This window comes from Lonchura striata, chromosome 5, assembly GCF_050655825.1.
Source record: "Lonchura striata isolate lonStrDom1 chromosome 5, ASM5065582v1, whole genome shotgun sequence".
Taxonomy (NCBI): domain Eukaryota; kingdom Metazoa; phylum Chordata; class Aves; order Passeriformes; family Estrildidae; genus Lonchura; species Lonchura striata.
The window spans coordinates 32,112,167-32,137,435 of NC_140707.1; the positions used below are offsets into that span (position 1 = coordinate 32,112,167).

The 25,269-nt window shown below is 33.8% G+C and overlaps 1 protein-coding gene across 18 annotated transcripts in view; it reads right to left on the bottom strand.

Moving 5' to 3' along the window:
• The window catches only part of LRRC4C (leucine rich repeat containing 4C), a 487,862-nt gene that overhangs the window by 94,345 nt on the left and 368,248 nt on the right, over positions 1-25,269 (bottom strand). For 15 of the 18 annotated variants that reach the window (XM_085580210.1, XM_031505043.3, XM_085580220.1 and 12 more), the window contains 2 exons: positions 3,344-3,429; positions 2,027-2,164 (listed from right to left, as the gene is read on the bottom strand). The gene's annotated coding sequence lies outside the window, so the exon portion shown is untranslated. Of the gene's footprint in view, positions 1-2,026; positions 2,165-3,343; positions 3,430-24,288; positions 24,425-25,269 lie in introns of all 18 variants that reach the window. The other 3 variants (XM_031505045.3, XM_031505042.3, XM_085580214.1) reach the window with 1 other exon arrangement.

Genomic DNA, 25,269 nt, shown 5'->3' on the forward strand with positions numbered 1-25,269 from the left:
TGCTGTGTCCAGATAGGCACTGCTCAGTACAAGAGACACTTGGACAGACTGGAGAGAGTCCAACAAGGCAGCATGAAGACAACAGAAGGGAACATTTTTCCTATGGACAAAGGTTGGAAGAACTGAGACTGTTTAGCCTGGAGGAGTAGCAGTGGAATCTTATTAATGTCTACATGTACATGGAGGGAGGGTGCAAAGAGGCTGGTGCCAGTGGCGCTCAGTGACAGAACCAGAGGCAGTGGGCACATGCTGAAACACCAGAGATTCCCTGTGAATATCATTAAATGTTTTTTACTATGACAGTAAGAGCACTGCCACAGGTTGCTCAGGGAGGTTGTGGAGTCTTCTGCCCTTGGTAATATTCAGAAGCCATCTGGACATGGCACCAGGCAATTTGCTCCAGCTGAATCTGCTTGAGCAGTGGGGATGGACTACATGACCTTAGAAGGTCCCTTCCACCCTCAAGTATTCCATGATTCTGCAATTTAACAGTCTGTAGAAGTATTTACATAAAAGGAAAATAAGAAACCTCATACTTAATTGGTAAAAAATATTTTTTCTGAAGTGCTCTTAGTTTCTCTTATTCACTGTGGGCTTAGGAGAGTTATGTGCTTAGCATCCATCTCTGCACTAGCGGAGGGTTTCTTTTGTTTTCTGAAATGAATTATATTTTGAGGGAAAAATATGAGAAAGAAAAACTACTAACAGAAAAAAGGTAAATATTTTCTAATTCAGTTCTTGGAACTGTGTTGCAATTTTGACTAGGACATATAAATTTCAAGTGTTTTCATTCTATAACAGTTATGAGAATAGTACCCAAATCTTGTGATTTTTTTTTTTATGCCACTAATTTCAGGCTTAGAATTCTGATTGAGAAGAATTCTCTCCTTTCTAGGACTGAGCACCATTGACATTAAGCTGTTGTGAATTCATTCCATAGGGAGGAATAACTCCTTTGATTTCAATGGACCATCTCCAGATTAATGCAGGTGTAAATGAGAATAGAGAATTCTTCATTTTATATCCATACCCCATTTAATATGTATTTGGTTTTCTATATCACACAATTATATAATAATTGAGATTGGAAAATGCTAGTAGAGTGAAAAAGGACTGTTTCTTTTAAATTGAATTTTTGAGAATGTAAAATTTAAGAATACAGACAACTAGACTTGGGCAGGAATGATCCGTCTGTTTGGAATAATATCTTTGTAATGTGACAGCCTTTTTAACATCAGTGAATATTAAATAGTAAAAATATGATACTTTGACACAGAGATGAATGTATCAGACATCCTAATTTCTTCTCCTGTGGAGTTATTATGACTGGAAAATACAATTTCCACATATTGAGGATTAAATCCTAATTGCATATGCTTCAAAACTTTAATGAGAGACAACCTAGCAACCATATTTTCCTACCTTGTCCTTATGTCTGCATACATTTAAAGTGAAACTCTGATACAGGGAAAAGATTTACAATTTAACTTGTCAGACATAGAAAAGGTAACATTCAATATCTCTAAATTTTCATCACAAAAAGCATAATGGCTTGCTTTAGCCATGCAAAGAACGTTACAACTTTCAATAAATTGGGGAGGAGAATAAATGCTGAATAGAAAGGGCCATTTGACAAAATAGATAAAATAAGAAAATTTTGTAGCATAAATAACATTTCCAAAGGGGATAACTTTAATTTTCAAGATCTCTTTGCAGGTATATATAAAATAAATTATTTCAGCTAAATATCTTCAGCGCCTTCTATGTCCAACATTGAGGAATCATCTTTCCATGAGAAAAAAGTTTTCACTTCATCCTCATTTGTTAATATGAACAAAACCTCTGTACTTTCGTAGTGATTTCTTTTTGACTCCCTTTTCTTTATTTTTTCCCCCCTAAATTACTAATGGCTCATCTTTGGCCACCAGTAAACAATATAAGCTTTTTCTATTTTTTTCCAGATTTGTCTAAATTCAAATGGATTGAAATACTATAATACATATTATATAAGGGCCTGATTTCTTACCGTTGGTGCTTGTAGGACTGCTGCTAGTGATGTGGACATCAAAAGTGTTATAGCCAGGACTCCCTGGAACTGTATTTCCAGAGTCTTTGCATGATCTCAAGATGGACTCTTTGCTTCTCTCCACACCTGCCCCCCTACCTGTAAAATGGAAATAAGGCATGTTTTAAACAGGAACGACTCACTTTTATTTAGGGAAAGTCTTCCAGTAGTGTCAGAGCATGTCCTGTCCCCATAATCACCACATGATGTGCACTACACCAGGCAAGGCAGATTGGAAAATATAAGGTAGCAAATAGGGTAAAAAACCCAATCCCTCTAAATAGTTATCATTCTTTTCTGTACCCTAGCAGTCAATGCCTGATATTAAATAATTTAAGATCCCTGAGCGTGTTGTAATATAAATGTAGATTGACAGATGTTGACTTAAACTAGATGGTTGAGAAGTAAGGGAACAATTTAGGACCTAGAAATGAACAAAGGCAAGAAGAACTGTATTTATACTCACAAATGTTCTGAACTATGGTATGATTACTTAAAAAATTACTCTTTAACCTTAATTTCTCTGGATTTTCTCATCAGGTGCTCAGCTCTCCCTTCTATCTCCACATAAACCCTAAACTCTATATCATTTAAAGAGCATATGCAATACCTAACCATCTTTCAGTATCATCTTAGAGAGATGGATGAAACACTGCAAGACAATGATGAGCCTCTTGAAACTCCTTTGGAATTTACTGGGTTACTGCCACTCCAGAACAGACCAATAGTCTGTCTAGTTCACTGTAGTGTCATTTCTAAAAAGAATAAGAGATTATTCCACAACAGATTGTTCCATAACTTTCACTTCATAAAGCAATACAAGTAGAAGAATAGCCAAGACCAATTTTCACTGGATTTGCACTTAAGCCCTGGAAATGTTACAAGTGGGAAAGGTAAATCTATATTTTGAAGACAATGAGGGGAAACAGGTTTAATATTAATAAACTTCTTTGTCCCCATCAGGGCAGGATCCTTGGAAAAGTTCTTAAAAAATCTGTGATTAAGAACTTTTCTCATTCTTTATTTACCCTACGTTAGACATCCTAATTAGAAGAAATGCTGTCAGTCACAACTGGTGAATGTGATGGCAAGAATAATGATTATTTAAAGAGTATTTATTTTCTTAAAAAGCATTTTTATTTTATTATTCCAATTTTTCTTATTGTATTAATAAATAATATTTATTTTTTATTCAGTGATAATTTAGGCTAATTTTTCCTACAAACTCTCTGAACTTCATTCCCAGGTGGATGGGTACATTATTTAATCAATACTCACCTTACTGAATCACATCTGATCTTCTAGGTCTAGGAAAGAGTTTCTTGTTAAAAGGATTACTTCTAGTGATGAACAGCATAAAACACCTGTAAGGGATGAAACATTGTTTTAAGAAGCTGCACATCATGATTATTATAAATTGTTTGAATGTGGGGGGAAAAAAAACAAACAAACCATAAGAGGTGATGCACAGAAGTCTGGATTTGATCCAGAGTTACACTAAATGCTTTTTGGTTTTTCAGATCTTCTATTTCTCTCTCCTTGCACTTTTCTCATAGCTTAGATTGAGACTGCATTTCCTTTAAATTGTATTTGCTTTACACTTCTTTGTGTATGTCGGTGGAAGTATAAAATACAAAAGAATCTATAAGAGATAAGGAGCCCTACTGGCTTGAAAAATCACAGTAGTGGCAGTCTTTGTACAATAAGAAGGGCTAATATTAAGAAAATTAGAATAAGTGGCTGAAGACAAATTTCCAAAAGTTCTTCAAAACTTAATGGAAAATACATTTTGTAAAAATCAGGAGGTCAAGGGAAAACATCTTTCACTTGAAATGTTTCAAGTGGGCCTTATTTTCAAAAGCAGCACAGCAATATTTGCTAAATCCAGCTCCAGTTAAAATGTGCTCTCCAAAGATGAGCCAACTACAATGAGTCATCATTTTTGGAAAACACATTTAGTAACTCCATCCATGAAGGCATAGAATTGGAAGCAGGAATTAACCATCTATAATACTAAAGCACATACAGTACATTTTACTAGCATTTCTTTTATGGAAGAGAAATTTAGAAGAAAATATTAGGTTCAAAGAAAAATTTTAATGCAGCCTCTGAAAAAGTTAAGGCTGCAAAGTTGTTTCAATTTCATATTAAAACTTGTCACGAAAAATATTATAATTAAAGACAAATCAGTTTGGTTTTTTAATTTATGCTCCTGCCCTCAGTTTTATTAGGAAAATAAATAGAAACAAAATAGAAATCTGTCACTTGTTATTTATTGATATTAATAGAAGTAATAAAAATGTGGTTCCAAAGTGATCTTTTTTACAGAATTATTTTCCCTTAGCATTTTTTCAAGAGTTCATATAGCTACTAAAAATCACAGAATTTTATGGAAATTGCTGTTTATTTTCCTGCATGACTACTGCAGCTAAAAGAATCAAAAAATTGGTTTCTGCCTTTTTTTGAGATACATAATCTATGTACATACAAGTTTATAATGACAAGTGGTAATGTTTGAATGCTTTAATTTTAAATGTAATTGACATGGAGGTTTTATGGTCAGAAAGATTTAAAGAATATATATTTATATAACAGAACAATCAAAAAACGTGTGACAAATAATTAAAAAAAATTAGATATAGATTTAAAAAGAAACTAGAGTTTAGATATTAGAAAGTGTATACTTTTAGAGAGATCGATGCAGATTAAACTCAATAGTTCAGGATTTTCTGTTTGTAGGAAGAGCAGCATTGGCATTGTTCCTATTAATAAAATCAGAAATTCTTATTGTTCACTGAAGAACTTGCACTTGCTGAAATTCTTCAATTTAAAATTTTCTGAGCAATATCAGAGCATCACAAAACCTGACTTTATTCTACAAACAAAATCTCTAGGAGATATTTAAAAGGGTACTTAAACATGTGGATTTAGAAAATTCTGTGATTTACAGGTTTTGTCTACATTCATTAATCGGCTAACTCCCATATGTCTTCATCTTTAGAAGCCTTCCAGAAAATAATACTATTTTTTGTTTGCTAATGTAACAGAAATTAATAGGTGCTAAATGTTTATGGTCCATGTGTTACCTTTAAGGGGTAAGGAGTATATCTTACAGGTAGTCGGCATCATCCAGGTCAGTTTAATCATACCAATATTGATGATTATCCCATTTTTGGAAAGGCTTAATTTCTATTCCTTATTTCTTTTGAGCAGAAGAAAACGAGCAGCTTGTCACTATGGTATTAGGTGGGAGGCAGTGCATGGCAAGATATGAGTCAGTCATTAAGCCTGCTGGTCAGTTAAAAAAACCCTAAAAACTCAAAACAAGCTGCAGCTTGTCATAATTACTGGGGCAATTCTATGCAGAGAGAATATGCATTAGGCAAATTATTCATAGATGGGAATTTATTTCCAGAATATGTTAATACTAAGACAGGGGAAACATTTGACATACCTCCTCTGCTCCTTGTTGCAAATAACTTCAAATACCTGCATTTTATACACTCCCACTTTTGCAAACTGATTGATGTTTTCTTTGGGCTAGTTCTGTATTATATCCATGCCCATCCTCGGGATTTGATTCTCTAAGGTATCTAAGTGGGATATTTATAGGGCAACCATGCTGATGAAGACCTTATATGCTAAGCTCTAGAATGACAAGAATTTCTGCTTTGGTTAAATGAGAGCAAGTATATAAATATATCTCAGCCCTTTGTCACAAAAGTGTGTGGGAGAGGCACATTAGGTGAGGTGCTAGAAGTGAGGGAAGCTCTAACTACTTGCAGCTATGACACATTATTATTCATTGCATGGCATGTCACTCAGACTGTCATAATGCTCAGCAGAGAGCATGTTATCAGTGCTGAACAGCACTGAGAGGGGCTGCAGAAGTACAGGTCATTTGGGAAAAATACACTCTGTAACAATCCAGGCACAAGTTTGCTGCTCTTAGTGAAATGGATCTGGCAACACAAGCAAGGGGATCATCGGCTGGTTACTAACAACCAACAGAATTCATCCATTACAAATGGAGACACATCTAAAAGAGCTTCCTGAGGTGGAGTCAGAATTCTGTATGTAAAGTAGTCACTAAATATCCAATGAGCTATATCAGTCATGGAGAAAATGATCTGAATAAAGAACAGGTCAAATGCTCAAACAGTTGCATGGGTACAAATGTCAGCACAGTGCTTTGCACTGAGGAAAAAAGTTTAATCAGAGAAGGTAGAATCTGCAGGGTTAGAGAAAGCATGAGTAGAAAAGCCTACAATCACCCAGGAAAAATGAAAACAAAAAGTCAGCAAAATAAGGAAATCAGATATAAGCATCAGGTTCAAATACACAAATACAAATACAAAAATCAAATTATTCAAGTAGACAAAGGCAGCTTGAATTTCTTGAATATCAAATGATCAAGTTATAGATATAAAAAATCAAACTCAATTTTTATGTATTTGAGAATTAGCTTTTATAAAGTAAAATCTATGGGTTTTTTCCTGACAAAAAATTGCTCCCTTGAGTATTTGCAGACAATGAAATCACAATCTGCAAGTTTATTTTCCAGGCCAATCTTTAAAATGATTGCAATATTGACATAACTTCCTCAATTTTTCTGCTTCTTTCTGTTTTCTTTTCCCACATACAGTAGCAGTCTCTGTTTAGGGATTTTGATTTTGCTTGAGTTTAAAGTCATACTTTAGCAGAAATTCAGAGAATCCTCAGACTTACCAGATCAGAAAACATTACTGTAGTGATATGACAACCAACCCTGTTGTGAGACTTTCAGGCAGCTAGTATCAGCACTTCCAAACCTAATCTATACTTCACTCATGATATTTATTTTAGAATACATTTGATAATATGATAAAAATCACACAGTAATTTTCCTTGTTAGATAATGAATTTGAGCAGTAATGACTGAAGTGCAGAGTATTTCCTAGGAAACTACTAAGAGGAACTAATTATCATGCTCCTCTATCAAGAATATTAATTTTTATAAACATTATAGTATTTATCTATCTATAAAACTTTGTAAATATATTACCTTTAAATTAACACCCACACATTAAATTGTATCAATGCAGGTCTTTTCAATTAATGTATAGGAATCATCTCACAGACCCCAGCCTCAAAACCACTAGTAGGTGTTTTGCAACAGTACCACACAGAACTTTTACATCAAGAGTAAGAATTGGGATTTGTGTTAAATTTCTTTCAAAATTTTAATAGGTAAAAGACAATAATGTCACCATCATGACACCATCACTTTTTAGCATTATTCCTAAGACAATGATGTCAAAGGACCTGAACAAAACTTTCTAACTTGATCAGGAGTTTAATGGTCTAAGCAGTAGAAAACATGTTCCTTATTGTGTGACCATTTCCTAACTCACTGAACAATTTGAGAACAGTAAGCAAGCAATTTAGAATAACATGGCTGAGGCCAGAAATGATATGGGAAGGTCAGGATGAATATAAAAATGAAAACTAGAAAGGATTTATGTTTCATATCTTCATTAAAAAGTCAATTTCTTTCAATAAGTGCTGCACCATGTATAATTAATTTTTCATAAGGTTCAGAATTGTTATCTGACAGTTTCTGCCAAATTTTTTATAAAAACTGCCTCATCTTTACACTTTTTATTGAACAACCAAGGAAGTTAAAGACAAATAAAATGAGACAAAATATACTGTTGCAGAATGTGGTGCTCTTCCTAGAACATTCTTGGTTTGGGTTTTGTTGGTATTCTCTTTTGGTCTGTTTTGTTGTTTTGGTTTGTTTTTGTTTTGTTTTTTTTTTTTTTTCCCCATTAATATTTACAAGAGACAAATTAAATTACAAAGTCATAACTTCGGCAGGGTAGGGGTCATCCAGTCCAGTGTCCTCCTTAAAATATACTTGATTAGAGCAAATATATCAAGGCACATCCAGCAGAGACATACAATACCTATAAAAACCCACAATCTCTCTGGCATATTTTACCTGCTTTTTAACCATCCCAGACTTCTAGGGCTTTTCCCCTATTATTAATATAAAAACTGGAAACTACAGGGAGAGAGGAATTGCTGAGGAATGTTGCCTGTGCTGTCCTGGGAGCTGAATTCACCATTGAAATGCTGATAACCAATGTCTATTGACTGGCAGCCTACTGCATGATCTCAGGGGAATAAGTAGCACACGCTCTGCTAATCTGTGCACTAGAAATGTTTCACAAGGAACAAAATATTATACTTTCAAATGTAAAATATTGAAAAGGCAACCTGAAAACTCAAACAGTGGGATTAAGGAATTAAGAATGAAGAGAGAGCACCTGTATCTCCAGTACCTGAACAAGTTAATCAGCTAAAGAAGTGATGATCTTTATACAAAATTGTTATCAGGGAATTGTGGGACATCTGGTTTGATTCTCTGAGTTTTATTGATATCCTGCTGTTCCTTGTGATACTTTGGTGTCTTGGACATATTCACTATTGAAAATAAAGTTAGAAGGAATTATCCAACATAAAAATGTTAATCTCAAATCCCAGTCTTTCAAATACACAAAATATAACTGGTACAGTATAACTTTCACCCAGTTGTATCAGAAGCAGCTGTATTTTCCATTTCAAATTACAATGGATCATTCCAGATGAAAATGGCTTACCTTAGCCTACATAAATGCATACTATTATTGGATATGGCATATATTTCTGAATTATTAGAAGTCAGACTAAAACGACATTTCATGAAAGATAAAAGCAGCAAGTTTTTAAAATCTTGATAAAAAGTATATAAAAGTTTTTCTAATACACTGATATGTAAGCTTAAAGTAAAATATTTAATAGAAATAAAATTATGTAAAATACAAGATTTAGTAATAGGTGATTTTAGGATATGAATATACTAAGAAAGAGGTTTACTGAGATTATAAAAAGATCCTGCTTTTAAATGATACTTGAAAAGACTGTGAATACATAAGATAGTTTGTGGTCAAACATGGTGCATGTCCATTGAAATGAGAGACCAAATGTGTACCAAGGATTTATTCTCAGATATTTCTAATGATTACCAGCCTATTGGACCTGCTCAAGCAAGTATGCACAATGACTTTGTCAGAATTACCTTCATAAGAAAAGCTGAATTGCAGGGCCAAAGGTTGGACTTCAATGACCCCTGTGGGTCCCTTCCAACTCAGAATATTCTATGATACTATATTACTTGTCCACCTATATAAAATGACTGTCAGCTATTCTTGTTTATAATACATACATATGTGTGTATACATACACTTATTATGTCTGCCCCATCCAAGCAGAGTAAAAATAATTTTGTGTGTAAATATAGATGTAAATATTAACCTAGAGAAAATAAATTGGAGATACTGATAAAATTTAACAGGTATCATATGAGCATAGAGAAAACTAAATTATCAGAATACATGAAAAATCAACTAGGGATCAGCATATAAATCAAGTTTATTCCTGACAACTGTCATTCTTATGCCAAAGTTCAGAGAAGCAATGGAGATGTCTCACTGCCAGTCCTCCTCTGCTGCTTGCCAGCACTATCAAAGCATTAAGGCCTCTGAAACAAAACCAACTGATTAAAAAACTAGAGCAAAAGGAGATGAAATTGTTTTCTTATTATCTCATTACTGGTTGACAACAACTGTGTATTGTAAAGGAGATTTATGTAACGCAGTTTCATCAACGAATTTACCCTGTACAGATTTTGATAAAGGTGAGAGTGATACAGCAGAATGCACTTTTGGCTATGGATACCTCTCTTCATGTATATAAGACATGAGAGCAGACTTGTGAAAGACTACCTGGGAGACTGCAGAGAAATGTTTTGACCTATGTCTACTGGATTGCTTATGAATTATACAAAATAGGTTATTTAAAGAGTTATGATGCATATGATGTCAACAACTCTTAAAATATCTGTTAGTAATAATAAAAAAATTAATATGAAGTTTTAAAGAAAAGCAAGAGGGATTTCTATTGCTTATTCCTCAAAAATCAAAATTATAACTATAAAAGACAGTCCTGTATCTCCCCCAGAACACAGCTGATAGAAAAAAAATAAGACTTACTTGCACACTTATTATTATAAATCATTCTTGGCACCTGTATGAGTTAAAGAAAAATGTAGCTTAATTTACAGCAACAGAAGAAAACTGGAGGAGTGGGGGGGAAAAATTACTAGCTTTGAGAATATGTAACCACGATTTCTTCAAACTGCACAGTAACCTTGATTGTGATTCTAGTTCCAAAATGTTCAAATCACCAAAGAGAAATAAACGAACTTGTATGTTGCCCATTCCAGATAAATTCAGCAATACATGAGTCAACCCCTGATTTTCTCCTTGCCTTCAATAACCACTCTAATGATACTTAAATCTGTTGCTATGTCACTTCACAGGAAAAAGTGGTTGCACACAGACTTTTCCAAACATTTGTATTTGTATGACCTTAAATTAAAACCCACATATTTTATGCCTGCATTTTTCAGGCTTATTTTAAATCCTCATTCATGCAAATCAATTAAACCTTGAATAATTCTCAAGCTACTAGAAAATTACAAGACAAAATGAAGAAATTTTAATGTCACTTGAATTTGCCACAAATAACCACTTTGCCACTAGAATTGGAGTAAAACCTTTGATTTTCACACATCTACTTGTTGGACTTGCCATGCTTAAATTGTCTGTATGAAGTAAGTAGCAGGGAGAAAAATCGATTAATTTCCCTTAACAAAAATTTCAGAATATTTAGCTCAGTGTGATTTTGTGGTATTCTTGCAGTTACTTCTCATGGACCGACTCCCACATATCCATAAACAGTATGTTTGCCTCTCGAAAGTCACTGTCAAAATTTTAAGCCACCAGTTTAATTAATTTATTTTATTATATATTCTGTTTGAGGAAAACAACTCATTTCTGCAATCTCTGGGAAAATCACTACTGTTTTGTATTCTGAAGGGCTGAAGAGAGGCTGTAAATAGTAGAAATATATTATGAATATTTTCAAGTGAGAGCAGTAGTACCAACCAATCTGTTTGCCATTTCAAAACAAAGAACAGGTTTTTACTTTGAATACCAATACAAAAGAAACAATATAATTTATAAATAAAGTAATTTTATGAGGTTTGAATGTTAAAATAAACTTTACCTTGAATCTAGAAGCCATCTATCCTATTTTACATTTAGAAAATCAGTTCCTTCCAGCAGGCAATAGTTTTAGTATTCTACCTTCTCTCAAAAGGTAGCCTGTCATCCTCTTTGATAAGCACTCTACGTGTCTCAGGAAGAATTTAGTAATAGATATTCTACTACCTTATGGTCCAATATTTCAGTGTCTATTTTAGAATAACAGCAACAACAATATGGAAAAATCTGGTAGAGTATAAAACCATATCCTACAGAAACCAACATATCCTGCCCACATTCAGCATGGATCGCTCTTGTTTGCAACAACTTTACATGTGCTGAAAACTTTTATTGTTCCCCCCCTTCCATACCTCATTCCTCTCTTCCTTTCAATGTCACTCATTTCAGTTATTTCTGAAATTCCAGTTTTTCTATACTTTCTTTCTTCTCATTGCCAAGATATATAATAGCTCCTTTTTGAAGCTGAATTTCAAATTCCATTAAAATCCTCAGAAATCCAAAGGAAAAACACATGTGCCTTTTGTTCTGAAATTATTTTTTCAGAATTGGTTTTAATAGAAAAAATGAGAGAAAATTTTAATTTATTTTGACATTATTATACTTTTTCTTTTTGATTTTGAATTTAAAAGGATTAGCTGGAAGATCATACACATACATGCATTCATAATTTTTGTCTTTCAAAATGAGGAAGTTTTACACAAACTCAAAGGTTAAAATGCAAACTCGTTAAATTACTTCAAAATACTAATTATTAAAAGATATACAATCTGCCCTTAGGAAATAACTTCTTCATATAAAATTGTTTTGTCAGTATTGCCATGTAAACATTTAAAAACCACTTGTGAAGATGTTAATCAGTTTATAAGCGTTTTGTCCATATCATAAAGTACTTATGGGTTATTTTCTATATCATATTCTTCATTGCTTTGTGAGATTCAGTGTTAAGTGACACCCAAATCACTCTAGTGACACAGCTATTATTTTGCTTTTCAGATGGTTTTGTCTGTACTTAACATTATGATTTTTCATCCAGTTTTTCTTTGTCTTGTTTCCATTCATTTTTCCCATCTGAAACTTCTGTATTAAACACAGTACTGTGTCTTAGAAGGATGAAAGACCACATACCACTTTAATCACACTTGTTTAAATTCACATCGTCTCAACAATCCATTTCAGATACCCATATTTCTAGATATTTGTAATTTAGATCACCAATTTAGGACACAGAGAAAAAAAAAAGAATAAATATTACAGCAAAAAATTAAGATGGAAAAATGTCACAGTATGTGACTCAGAGATGATTTTCAACTGTTCCTTCTACATTTGAAATGAGACAAAGTTGATGCATGACAAGGTACAAACAACCATTGCATGCAGCGCTGTCTCTGTCATTCCCATGAAAATGTCTGTGTGGGTTTTATTAGGAGAGAAAAACTACCCTCTGAAAATATCTTTAAGTATATTGCTGGGCTTAATAAGAGCATTAGTGCTGAGTATCATCCTACAGTGCTTTTTCAGCACTTACAATACATGACTATTAAAATCTTAAATAGTATGAAGACCACATACTCTGTGTAAGTGAATTTTAATGAGCCTCTGGAGAGAAAGTGAAAAATAAAAATTCTGTTACTCAGCTCATCACATCATCACTGATCATAAAACAACTCAAAAGTCTGTGTGTAATATGTAGGCCATACCATCTGAATAGGCATATATAGAAAAATGTGTCACTCTGACACTGATATTTTTGGTGAGAGAGTCCACATCTCTACTTATACAGGACTGAGGTCTAATCTGTTTTCTCTTTTGTCGATTTCTTTTAAAAATGAAAACAAGTGTTCTTGTAAACTTAACCATTCAAGGCTTTTGTGGGAAGTTACAAAAAGATTCTTATGTGTTCACTTGCTGAGTGCTTAACAGAAGAAGGAAGCAAAGAGTACTTCCCAAAAAAAAAAAGGCACAGAGGAAAAGAATTTTAAATATCTTGTGTTCTATGCAATTCTCAAATCCACAAGTTTTAAACAGAAATTTTCGGTACCTACAATTTTAATCAATAAATTAATTGCAAAATAATTGAGTTCATCTCAATGACTTTTGGAATATTTCCAACCAGTAGTTAAAACTCTATAAATGGCAACTCATAAATGAAAGATCAAACAGGATCTTGAGAACTCTGGTATTCAAAAGTACCCCACAGTATTGCATCCAAGGCTTGCACTTGAAAACCCCTCAGTGTCCTACTAAATCCCAGATTTCCTGAACTCCTTGAATGAATCATTTAGCCTTGTTTACGTTCAGTCCCATCTCCTGTTGATGGACTTTCAACTGTAAATAAATTCTTTAAGGATTCCTGTTTCTTCAGTTAATGCAGGGATGTTAACATGACAGAGGCTTTTTAACTATAAAGGAAAGCTTTTCTTCTGCTATTAGAAACCTAATTATAATTTTTACATTTTCTTGCATTTTATATACAATTAAACTAATTCACTGCAGAGTTTTCATACTGTGTGAGTCACACTTAATTGCAAATATACACTCACTTTTGGAAGATCTAGTCCAAACACAAAGAGACACTTATGTTCATAGCAGCTCTGTTTCATATTGAGAAGGATTTATAGGGAAAATATTCACATTAGCTGCATTTCCACATCAAAAAATCCCCAAACACCAACAAACCCATCCACCTTCTCCAAAAAAAAGCCAAACAAAAAACTCCAAATATAAAAGCCAAAACAACAAAAAAAAAAGCCCAAACTGAACAACCCCCCACGATTCTTAGGAGGATAATTAATTATCACAGTGAAAGGCACTTAGATTCTGAAGTTCTAAAAAAATTTGCATGAGAATTTTCTAGTTCTCTAGTTTTAGGATGATCTGCTTTTTTCTTTAATTTGACCATAGTAATGAAGACAACTGTCTGCCATGTACTGAAGACAGCTGTATGCTGAACACAGTTTGTATTTCAGGAACCACACACTACTCCTACTGTCAAAGATGCTAATTCATAGGGATATATACAGCACAAAATACAATGGTGTAGAAACCTACCAGAAGGCCTAGCAACCACTTAGAAACCTCTTAACATTTACCTGAGAATTTGAAATAGTCTATGGCTCCTGTGTGAAGCTTTGCACAGTGAGTAATTAATCTGATAAGGTAAAGGAGATCTCCTATAGATGAGTTAGTAGCAAGCTATAGGTAGAATAATTCCTATATCCCAGTGATATGTACATCAACTAATTATAGTCTGGTACTTACTGACCACACTTAGAACATCTCATTAGGCAAGGGATGTTCAGGTCTTTCAGAATCATCTCTCTGAAGCTCTGCATCAGTCAGGTCCTAATCACCTAACTCACAGGACACTTTTCTGATCTTGCACATACATTGCTGTTTATCAGTATTGTGTTTCATCTTCACTGTGTATGACAAGAAGAATAAATGAATAAACACTCACTAAATCTCATTATGGAACTGTTAACTCCCCACAGCCTGCAACATTTCAACAACTAAGTTAGAAAGCTACATTTAGCGCCTTAACATGCAATAATTTCACTCTTTAGCCCCTTGAAAACCATCCCTAATTAGACAAAATAAGCAGTGATAAGTTTGGGGGGCAGAAAAATCAAGTAACTTGTTAATGAAATTTTATTATCTTAATTTAATCTATTAACAGGATAACTTGAGACATTTTTATTTTCTTCTTTAATTAAGAAATATTATGTTCCATACCATGGAGAGCTTAATATTTAAAACATTATGAAAGTTGAAACATTATGACAATTATGAAAATAATAGATTGAAACTCCATTGTTTTAAGAAAAGTCTGAGGCAATTTCACTAAGAAATTGCTGAAATATTCCAGAGGATCTAAATACTGAATTGACAGATCCAGTTACTTTCATGAACAGCTACCCGAAACATCATATGTCCAGTAAAGTTTATTTACAGAGTTATGTTGACATGCTTTCTATTTTACTAATGAGCTGATGGATAGCAGGAAAAACAGCAAATAGCAGTAGAAGAGATTCAAGAAGTTTCTACATTTACAGAGGCAAAAAAAAAAGGCATCAAATTCTGGCACAAGCTGTAATGGCATGTAGCATCAAGTTACAGATGAAAAGCTAAAGGTATTTTTTCTATTCAGTATTCAAAAAATGAGTCAGCATTAAAACTCAATTCTTGTTGCTGCATCTGCATGCATAAGAGTGAACAAGATTTTGTTAAACTTTGTGAAATCTATCTCAGCAACCATTAATAATAACTACTAGGCATATTTATTTGGGATCACCGTGTCACAAAGGACACGATAAACATAGTGATGCATTCTTGGCATGACTGAGAAATGAGTTTTGGCCTGGCTGAGGTCTCCCATATGTGTCCTGTAAGCCCAGCTAATGAGGCAGGACAATCATTAAACCTGGACGAATTAATATGACATGAATAGGAGAATCCACAGATGCAGTGACAGAGATGAAAGTAGGTCACATTCTCACAATTTAAATAGAAACAGTCTAGACAGCATTAGCATGAGCCTCGTAAGACTTGTACTGAAACCCCCAGCACAAATCTGCAACATTACTATGGCTGATGATAAAGAATAAAACAACTAAGAAAAAAGTCACAGATATACATAAAATGAGAAAAAAGACAAACTGCTTTGACTTTAGCTGGCATTCAGTGGACTAAAAATGCTTACAGCATATCCAATAAACAGGATAAAAAACAACGAATATTACAATTATTTTGAGGTAATTTCCTTTCAAATGCTGGTGACTGCAACAAAAAAATATACATCTCCCTGTTATTTAACAAGGGTATGGAAAAGGCTTTTTTCTCTAAATCTATTGGCAGAACACACAATTTTAAAAACCAAAAAACCTCAAATAGCCCACCAAAAAAGCTGTCATATAAAACAGTCAAAGTTCCTTTTTCATTCTTTCCCTTCACCTTTACTCTTTGCTCTTTTTAAGATAGAATGGTAATGTGGAATGGACACGTTAAGCAGCAATGACAGGATGAAGACAAACAACTGAATGCCTAACATGATAAACTGATATAGGAAAAAATGTATGTTCTCTGTTTAAATAAATGGAAGAATAATGTTCACACAAAAATAACAACTGTTGATTATTGTTCAACTCTTATATAATACATACTGATGTGACCAGTTCCCAGGTGAAGATTCTATTTAAAATTTTTTGTACCATAGAAACTTCTTTTGCATTGTGTACATTCCTCTACCATGAAATTGAATGATACAACAATCAAATAATTTTCAAAGTCATGGATATTTTGTAACGTTGCAATGAGAGGATATTTTTGCAGTAATAAACAGGTTATCTTTGGAGTGCCTGCTTGATCCATATCCCACTAATAGAAGTGCTTGCTAACAAAAATATGTTTTTTAAATTGTATTATCTTCTACAAGAAAAGATATTAAGCTTCATTGTACAGTCAGGTTGCCATTTTGGACAGTCATATTCCACCAAAAACCTGCATTAGGTTACCCCAACTTTTTTTTTTTCACTCCAACATTCTTTATAAGAAAAATAAGATAGAGTATATCGTTTCATTCCAATAAAATACTGGTAATGTTCACATTTTTTAGCATTTGTCCTTTTTTACATCTTCAAGAAATGTAATTATGTGTACCTTAACTATATTAGGTGGGTACAGAAGTACCACCGGACTCAAATCTTTAGTATATAAGCAAAAGAATATACTGGAATCATACAGCTTTGTGTAATTTAATCTAAATCCATGCATATTTCAAATAGGTTTTAAGCAAACCCACATTTTACATATGTAAAGAAGCATTCATTTACCCACCAATTAAGTTCCATAGTTGTTTTAAGCATAGAATTGATAAATTTTCCTGTCATTCCCAAACAGTTATGCTGTTTTCCAAGAGGTAGAAGCCCCTTTGTGACACAGTTAAGAAAAAAAAATTTCTAAATGGCAAAAGGAAATATTTCAGTTTAGAAACAAGGTTCCTTCTTTAATGTTTTGGATGTTTTTTCTGGGAACTATCATTAGAAAGGTAACAGTAAGAATGGATATTGCCTGTTTTGTTTTTTTTATATACCAGGTTTTTAGTACTGCTGTTAACTTTTAACATTGCTGTTTCAAGACACATGCATAGTTTTGGTTTTCACAACTACAAGCCTTGAAGCAGCAAGAATCAAATGTGGGGAAAAAAAATTATGCCATAAATCTTATGTCTTGAAAATCTCAAGATACAACACAGAGATAAGTGATGTCTTCAAACTCTCCTTGGGCCAGGAGAGCCTAAATGACTTGGAGAGTTCTAAGAAGTAGACTGACTTTATTATGCACATCTCAAATGTTAGACAAGGTCAAAGGCATCTGTCTTGGACATATCTTTACATGATTCTTAGTCATGGGTTTAAACCAGGATTCTCTCAGGGAGACTAAACAGCTTAACAGCCAGATGCTGCAGAACAGTATTTGGCATACGTAGAACTGATAAAGTTACCGACTATGAAGTGAACAGAAGAGACCGCAAATGTTCCCAATCTTTACAACCAAAACAGCAGAATGTATAGGTAAAAACTTTTAGCTGAGTAGAGTGTGGCTTAAAGCAGAAGTAAATACCAACTGGTACATGGACATTTAGACTATATGAGTTGATATCCAACTGTTCCACTTTCAGTTATTCCAAATTACACCAGAATAGACAAGAAAGTAGATTTCTGTATATAGGAAGAGTTGTTATTTCTTGTTCCTATATCCTAAGAATTCTCTAGATGGGCCAATAACAAAGCTTTCCAATTTTACTGAAAAGTATTCTAAGTATATAGGAAGTTGAATAATCTAGTCTCATAGACTGCCTTGATTCAAGCAGTACCATAAGGATGGCCCAAATTGTTACCAGTGTCAATAATTATTTATTTTCAATTATAACATTTAATGTAAAATATTATATTTTATGAATTATAATTAATATTCTATTCTAATGAATAGTAATGCTTCAGATGGACGGATCTGCCCAGATTTCCAGGGTCAGTGGCTGTATAACATGAACAGAGAAATTACTTGTCAGACACTGCTACATTAACTTTGCAGATGGTATAAAACTATTTTGGCTTTTATTGCAAAGTAACTTTCTGGATGCATCTTTGCTCTGGATAAGTGAAATGAATAATGTCGTGATTTCCTTCACCAAAATACTTAATTTTGTACCCAACACCACAGCCTGGAAAAATACATCCTTCTTTATTTTCAGGACCAGAAAATTTCAGCAAAACAAGGCCAGCCATATTTTCAAAATCTGAAAAGTTTGTATTTGAAAAACCTCACCCATAGCATTTGATAAATACTGTTGCTTATTCTCAGTTCAGCAGTACAGAATTTAATTAAAAACATATCCAGAAAAAAATTATTCCTGGAATACTCCCAATATCTTTAACAAAATTTCAGGGAGCTGAAAGCTACTTACAGACAAAGATCTATATGCTATTCTATTATTTTCTTAGAAGTTACCTGCATCAAATAGGACAGCATTCACTTTTCCCCTCAGAATCACAACATCACATATACTTTTTTCCTGAGCAAGTTACATTAGGGACTGACAGGCCAGCAATTATGGTTTCATAGATGAGGGTATATTATACTGCTGTAGTGACAACACTATAGAAAACCCTCTACTATTAAGCCAGTGGGAGGAAACACTCCATCTATCCCAGCCAGAAGACTGCAGTCTACTGTCTATATGAAATAGATTAGCATGTTTCTCTTACCTCTCAAGGAAAAGATGCCAATGTCATAGGCAACATCAAGTTAAAGCACTGGCCAGCATTTTTGCAGTGAGACACAGACTTATGATGCTCATAGAGAAAAAGGTTATGGTTCAACTCCTAGAAGCAATCCCTCTGGAGACCTCTTACAGGGTTTACTGAATGTCAGAAGGTTTTGCTGTTCCTGTCTGCTAGACTTGTGCTGCAGATAGACAGCAGGATTTCAGCATACAGTTTGCCTCTATCAGCTTCTAAATTCTATTAAAAGTGCCTATGGCACTCCCCTGCTAGGAAACATTTAGCACTGTCACAGACACTCATTCCGAGAAGTCATTTCAAGGCACCAGAGTGCTTTTTAAAACCTCTGCTCTGTATGCATGAGCACCAGAGCCTGCAAGTACCTGCACAGAGACATCAGAAAAAGCTGCTAATGACCTGCATACACTAACCTGGAGGTGACAACAGAAGTGAAACTATGCCCTCAGTTATTTTGGTTATGGTTCTGTTGTTTTGAGAGAGCTTTTCTGGCCATGTTCATATTTATGCAAAACCCTTTTCCTCCTAAATGTGTTTTTGGTGGGTTTTCTCTGTTTTGTTTTGTTTTGTTTTCAACTATATACATTATGGTACCTCACAAGAGAAGGGAGCAGTCCTATGTTCTACTATGGCAGTAACATCTCCCATGAACATGCAACTACAACCTATCTAACATGCAATTTCAATTTCAAAGACTCATCTTGTCACTTCACTTACTGATATATAAGCAAATCCATGGCCATACTGAAGCACACAAAATCAATGGATTTTTTTGACACAGTAAAGACCTCCAATCATTGGAGCATACCAGTGCCAATCTGCTTGCCCTCATATTATTTACCCAGAGGAAAAAGCATTTTAGGTCATCTACAGATTCCCCAAACAAGTGAATTGCAAGTTTTCTGAGCCAGGGCAAAGCAATGAGACTAAAGGTTTGAAATTTATGTGAAGCTCCAATCTTATACTGAGAAAATAAATGTATATGTATGTATGCATGTATGCATTTAACACACAAATAATAAGATTCCAATGAAATACAAATTATCTTTTGCTGAATATTATTGTCACTAGCCCATATTATATTTGTACAAAAATAATTACTTCTATTTCTTTCCTAAATTGAACACAAATATCTTTCCAGTAGGTCCAGTAAGTAGCTATTTGTCAGAGATCCAGGTTGAGATGATAGTAATAAAACTGCAATCCTGATATATATGTAGAAGCTTTACAAGATTTATGCATATTCTACCTTTATTTCCACTCAAAAACTTCATAGGAACTAAAGAGTCTTCATATTTTTCACACTGAAGTTAGTAGTTTAGCTGGCAACAGAAGGTACAATTAAGTCTTTAATTAAAGGCAAAGAAATAACAAAAAATTACCAGAAACCTTTCACCCCTCAAAACTTAATCAAGAAGTAAAACCAGAGTGGGACTGAACAATAGATGTGAAATATCAACATTTATTTAGTTAACTCACTTGAAGGTGTTTTTCTGGGTACATTCATAACCACCAGTCAGGTTGGAAGTTAAATTACTACCTGCTGGTGACTGTGTAGTGATTTACATCAAAATAGGTGGAGATCTCAACTTCATGATTTCCAAGTTGTTTTGAGAAGTGTCTTCTATTTAGACACTTCAGGAAGGAAGCCAGAGAAAGGGATTCCTTCTGACTCAGTTATTTCAGTAGAGAAGGAAGTTTTCTTTAGTTTGTAGTTTTCTACTCCAGTAGGTTTTAAAATATCTCCTATGATTCAGATAAAGAAAGAGGACATAGAGAAGAACAATAATGCAAGATGCAGAAATGGTTGAAAATGCTGAGATTGTTGAAAGGGAAAATAGTGGTTCATAGACCCCTTTTTCTTTTCATTTTTTTGTTTCAAGAAGAATGCTTTTATGATTGGAGCAGAATTAAATAAGGTTAGAATAGAAAGCCCTGACCAACTGCCATTTTCAAATAGCATGCTGAGAATCTTGCATAATTACCCTGAAAATCAGACAAACATCCTCCAACTATTTTTCTGTAATGGCTAGCTGCACAATTCATATTTAAATGTACGATTGAGAGGATTAAGAAGATAAATATAATTTCAGACTCTGAGAGCATTCTAGTCAATAGACTAATTTTATTTAGAAGACGAATTTGTTCCCAGGTGAAAAATGTTTACATCTTGCATTAGTTTTAAGTGAATTAAAAAAAAAAAGTGAATTATATATATAAAAAAAAAAGGCAAAACAAAACAAAACAAAACCAAACAAAACCAAATACTGGTAAATAGCAAAGTTTATTGGTAGAGACATGTTTTAAATGACAACCTACTTTTGGCAGTGTTACTAATTAGTCTATCGTTCTTACACAATCTTAAAAGCAGGATGTTCAAGTAAATGAAAGATACTGTATTTACAAATTTAAGAGGAATCCCAGCAGTCCTCCATCCTTTCATGTGTAATCACTGCTTGTGCATGCAACTATTGAAGGCTGTGGCTATGCTGAAGTCACCTGGCTGTGTTCCTAACTGCACTCAGATAAAATGAGGCAGAGATGAGAATTACTGAAAATGAAACCTCTACTATGTTCTTCCTGAGTATTATTCTGGCTTCTCTCATAAATCAAAGCTAAAAAGCTTCTCTGATTTTTCAGTGGTTGCCAATAGAAACTATTAGCCACTCATATCAGGTGGGAGGCCAATATGTAATAGGATGTAACCAAGAATACTATTTTCCTAGAAATAACCCAACATGTAGGAGAGAAAAAAAAAAATGTCTTCCTTCTCCAAACACTTCTTATAATGTAACTGCATGAAATAAGGATGGGAGCAAACTTTTAGACCCAGGGCCTGAGATATCCAATATTAATGTCCCACTCCAATTATGCAGGAGGCTCACATTAGAGCTCTAGTGGTTTGCAGTGACAGTACAAACACCAGCTCACATGTCTGGGGAATGTGGGCCTAAAGAAAAGAGGAATCAGTTCCCTCATTTAAATCAATCCCTTTGTGCTCCCCACTCAGCTCCTGAACACTGCCAGCCACAGAGCTGAGAGACAGTCTGCTGTTCAGGCTTCCACAACTGCCTGACCTTTCCTCTAAGCATATTAGCCTACAGCAGTCCAGCCCCAGCAGTCCTCTGGGGCCATGGACTTTGCTGAGTTTTATCCGACAATCAGTGTTCTGAGCCCCAGGCAAATCCTTCAGTGCTGCTCTTCTTATCACAAAGTAATTACCTGGCCTTTCTTATGGCTGGTTTGAATTCGCTGCTTGAACTCACTGAAAAGGTTATGGAGTCAAAAAATAATACCAGAACTTCTTTTCAGTCAGTTTTCCTGACTTCATACCAGATGGAGTCAGCAACTTGAGAAGTCTGACAGGCAACTCGACTGAGACTATCATATGGTCAACTGATCACTTTCATGTTTGCCAAAACATTTAGGGATAAAAAACAGAAGCATATTCTATTGACATTAAAATACATAGACTAAAGACAGATTTCTGAAATGACACAATAAACCACTCTGGAGTGGGAGGATTTTTTGCATAAGAATTACAGACTTTCTCTCTAAGCAGAGTGACTGTTGTCAAGTTAAACAGTTTCATGGGGAGTTTTAGTCAGGGCAAGTACTTTGTGAAACAGAAAATAAGACATTTCTCTGAGGAGCTGATTTATTTGCTTTCCAAAAACAGTATTTGATTAATTAGCTAGAGAAGCATGGACTAAGTCCTGGAATATCTGTATGCTATGCTTTGTCTTGTTCCAAGCACACTTTTGTTAATAGCAAGCTGGACAATGAAATCAGTGACATTTGCAGATCATAACTGGATTAGTTTCAAATAGGTTCATATTCCTGGACTAACTGAATTTATTCATTTGAGATGCTGTCATACCCAATACAGATCCAATAGGATCCTTCAGCAATCTCTCATTGAGGGCCATCCTGCCCTCAACTTTCTTCTCACTAGACTAGAAGCTTGGGAGGAAGATACACAAAGCTATATATATACTGCCAATAATATTTTTTGTTAAATATATTGCAACTCTAACATTCTAGATAATACAATATCTTTACACAGCAAAAATAGGAAAACTACATTAGATGCATTGATATTTATCCTATTTCACATTAAACGGATTTAAATTTAAAAATCAATGGCAATCCTCCCTGCCCATCTGTTATATATATCTCAAATTCTAAAACCTAAGACATAAAATAAGATCAAAATTTCATCTTTTGTTCTTAGGAAAAAGAACCCCTTCACATTACTTGTGAAGAAGCTTTTCTGAAAATATTATTTTGGTTAAAGTTATAGTAATTCCTATTACTGGATGAAGATAATGTGCAACTTGTTAAAGAAATTCTGTGCATTTAATCTCCATCCATATCATTTTTGCATCAAGAATTGGTTAAAATATTACTTATAAGGTATTTTAATTTCCATTTTTCATAATGGACTCTATGTTATCCTAATACTCTGGTTAAGACTTAAAATTTTGTAATAATACTTGTAATATTTATGACTGAGGAAAACAGATTTACTTCTAAAAGCAAAAGTGCTTAAGTACGAAACACAAACATACACAGTTGGTTTTTTTGTAATTCCTCCCTCATTGCATGTAGCCCATACATTGCAATTCACACACAGACTCTGTGTATATGTACATATATATATTCACTATATATTGTGATGCATATAGAGTTGCCGACATAATACGTCCTCCATTTAAACAAAAAATAGCAGATAAGACTACCTATTTTAGGACACTAGTATTAAAGTTTGCCACTCTTAGATTTTCCCACTTAAGGATTTTTTTTAAATAAGATAACTCAATATAATATTTTTATACATCAAGCCACAGTTCTCTTCCCCCGCATCTGTAGTATGTACTTTTTGGACTGATTTATGTAGATTTAATACTGTATCTGTGCTAAATAAGTAAATAATTTTAATTTGGCCATCTGCCCATACAATACATCTCCAAGGCCATACTCAGGCTTGCACTCAGAGGCATCAGGGAGGATGTCTAATCAAAGTTTATGAGGGCAGCAGATGTTCATTCGTGCAGTTTCATCTTGGTGTGATCTGGAACTTTACCACTAAGAAATCCAAGAATAAGAGTCACAAGAGTAACATGCAAGCTTCCTGCAAACTCACTATTAATCAGATCAGTATTAAAACTGGAAGGAATTTATGTGCAGGTAATTCCAGCATCTTCTTTAGCAGTTTATTCTTCTTTATTATATTCCCTTTGTAATATACTCGTAAACAGAACTCAGAACTCACCATTAATCATGCCCTTTTTAGGAAACATGTGTAAGGCTTTTGAGGCTTGGAGGTCTCAATATAATCAGAGCCTTCTTAAGATGAAGTATCTTCAACTAAAACACAGAATTTCCTCAATTGTTTATGCCTGTTGGACCTAAAATTTACAGAGTAGAATGGTTGTTTAATTCATATAAAGTGTTTAAATAAAATGACCCATAAATATTTATCACATATTCACTAAGTGATACCAGAAAAATTTGTGTCTGCTTTTTAGCAATGAAATAATATAAAAATATTCAATTGCCTAAATTATTTAGAAGCATAAACTTTGTTTTCTGTAATGTAAATAGCACTCACAGACCTAAAACTAATTGGTTTTCAATGGATTTCTGGTTTCTACTTATTTAATTAATTTATGATTATGAGAATTAGTCTCCTAAGCACTTAATAACCATTAACAAGTTTCTATTAAAGAAATATTAATTTCACAAGTATTAAATGAACACTTACATGACAGATACACTGAGGGATGAAAAATTATTAGAAAGGATTGATTGCTGGTACACTTCCATTCTGGTCTCTGAATCATCATTTTCATACAAAATGTTCCCAACTATTAATCTTTCTAGGAATAAATATGAGTTTATCATATCAACAAAACTTAAGACTATCTACTACTGACCTTATTGTTATAGCTTTTGCTTTGGAGAAGAGAAAGAAGATACAGGTAGGGCAGTTTCAGTGAAGGGAGCTAGAGATTTAACCTCTACCGAGATCCATATAGATCAAAATATAGATATAAATATTCAGAGAAAAAAACCCTATAAGTCAGTAAAGTGTTTTAGTAAATAGCTTTTTACCACATACATAAAAAAATCTCATTGATTTCCATTACACAAGTGACTGTAACCTGAGAGGAAACACAATGGAAAAAATAATTTCATGCACTTTACTGGGCTTTAGATTAACTTTTTAGTGACCAAGAGATCATAGAAAAAA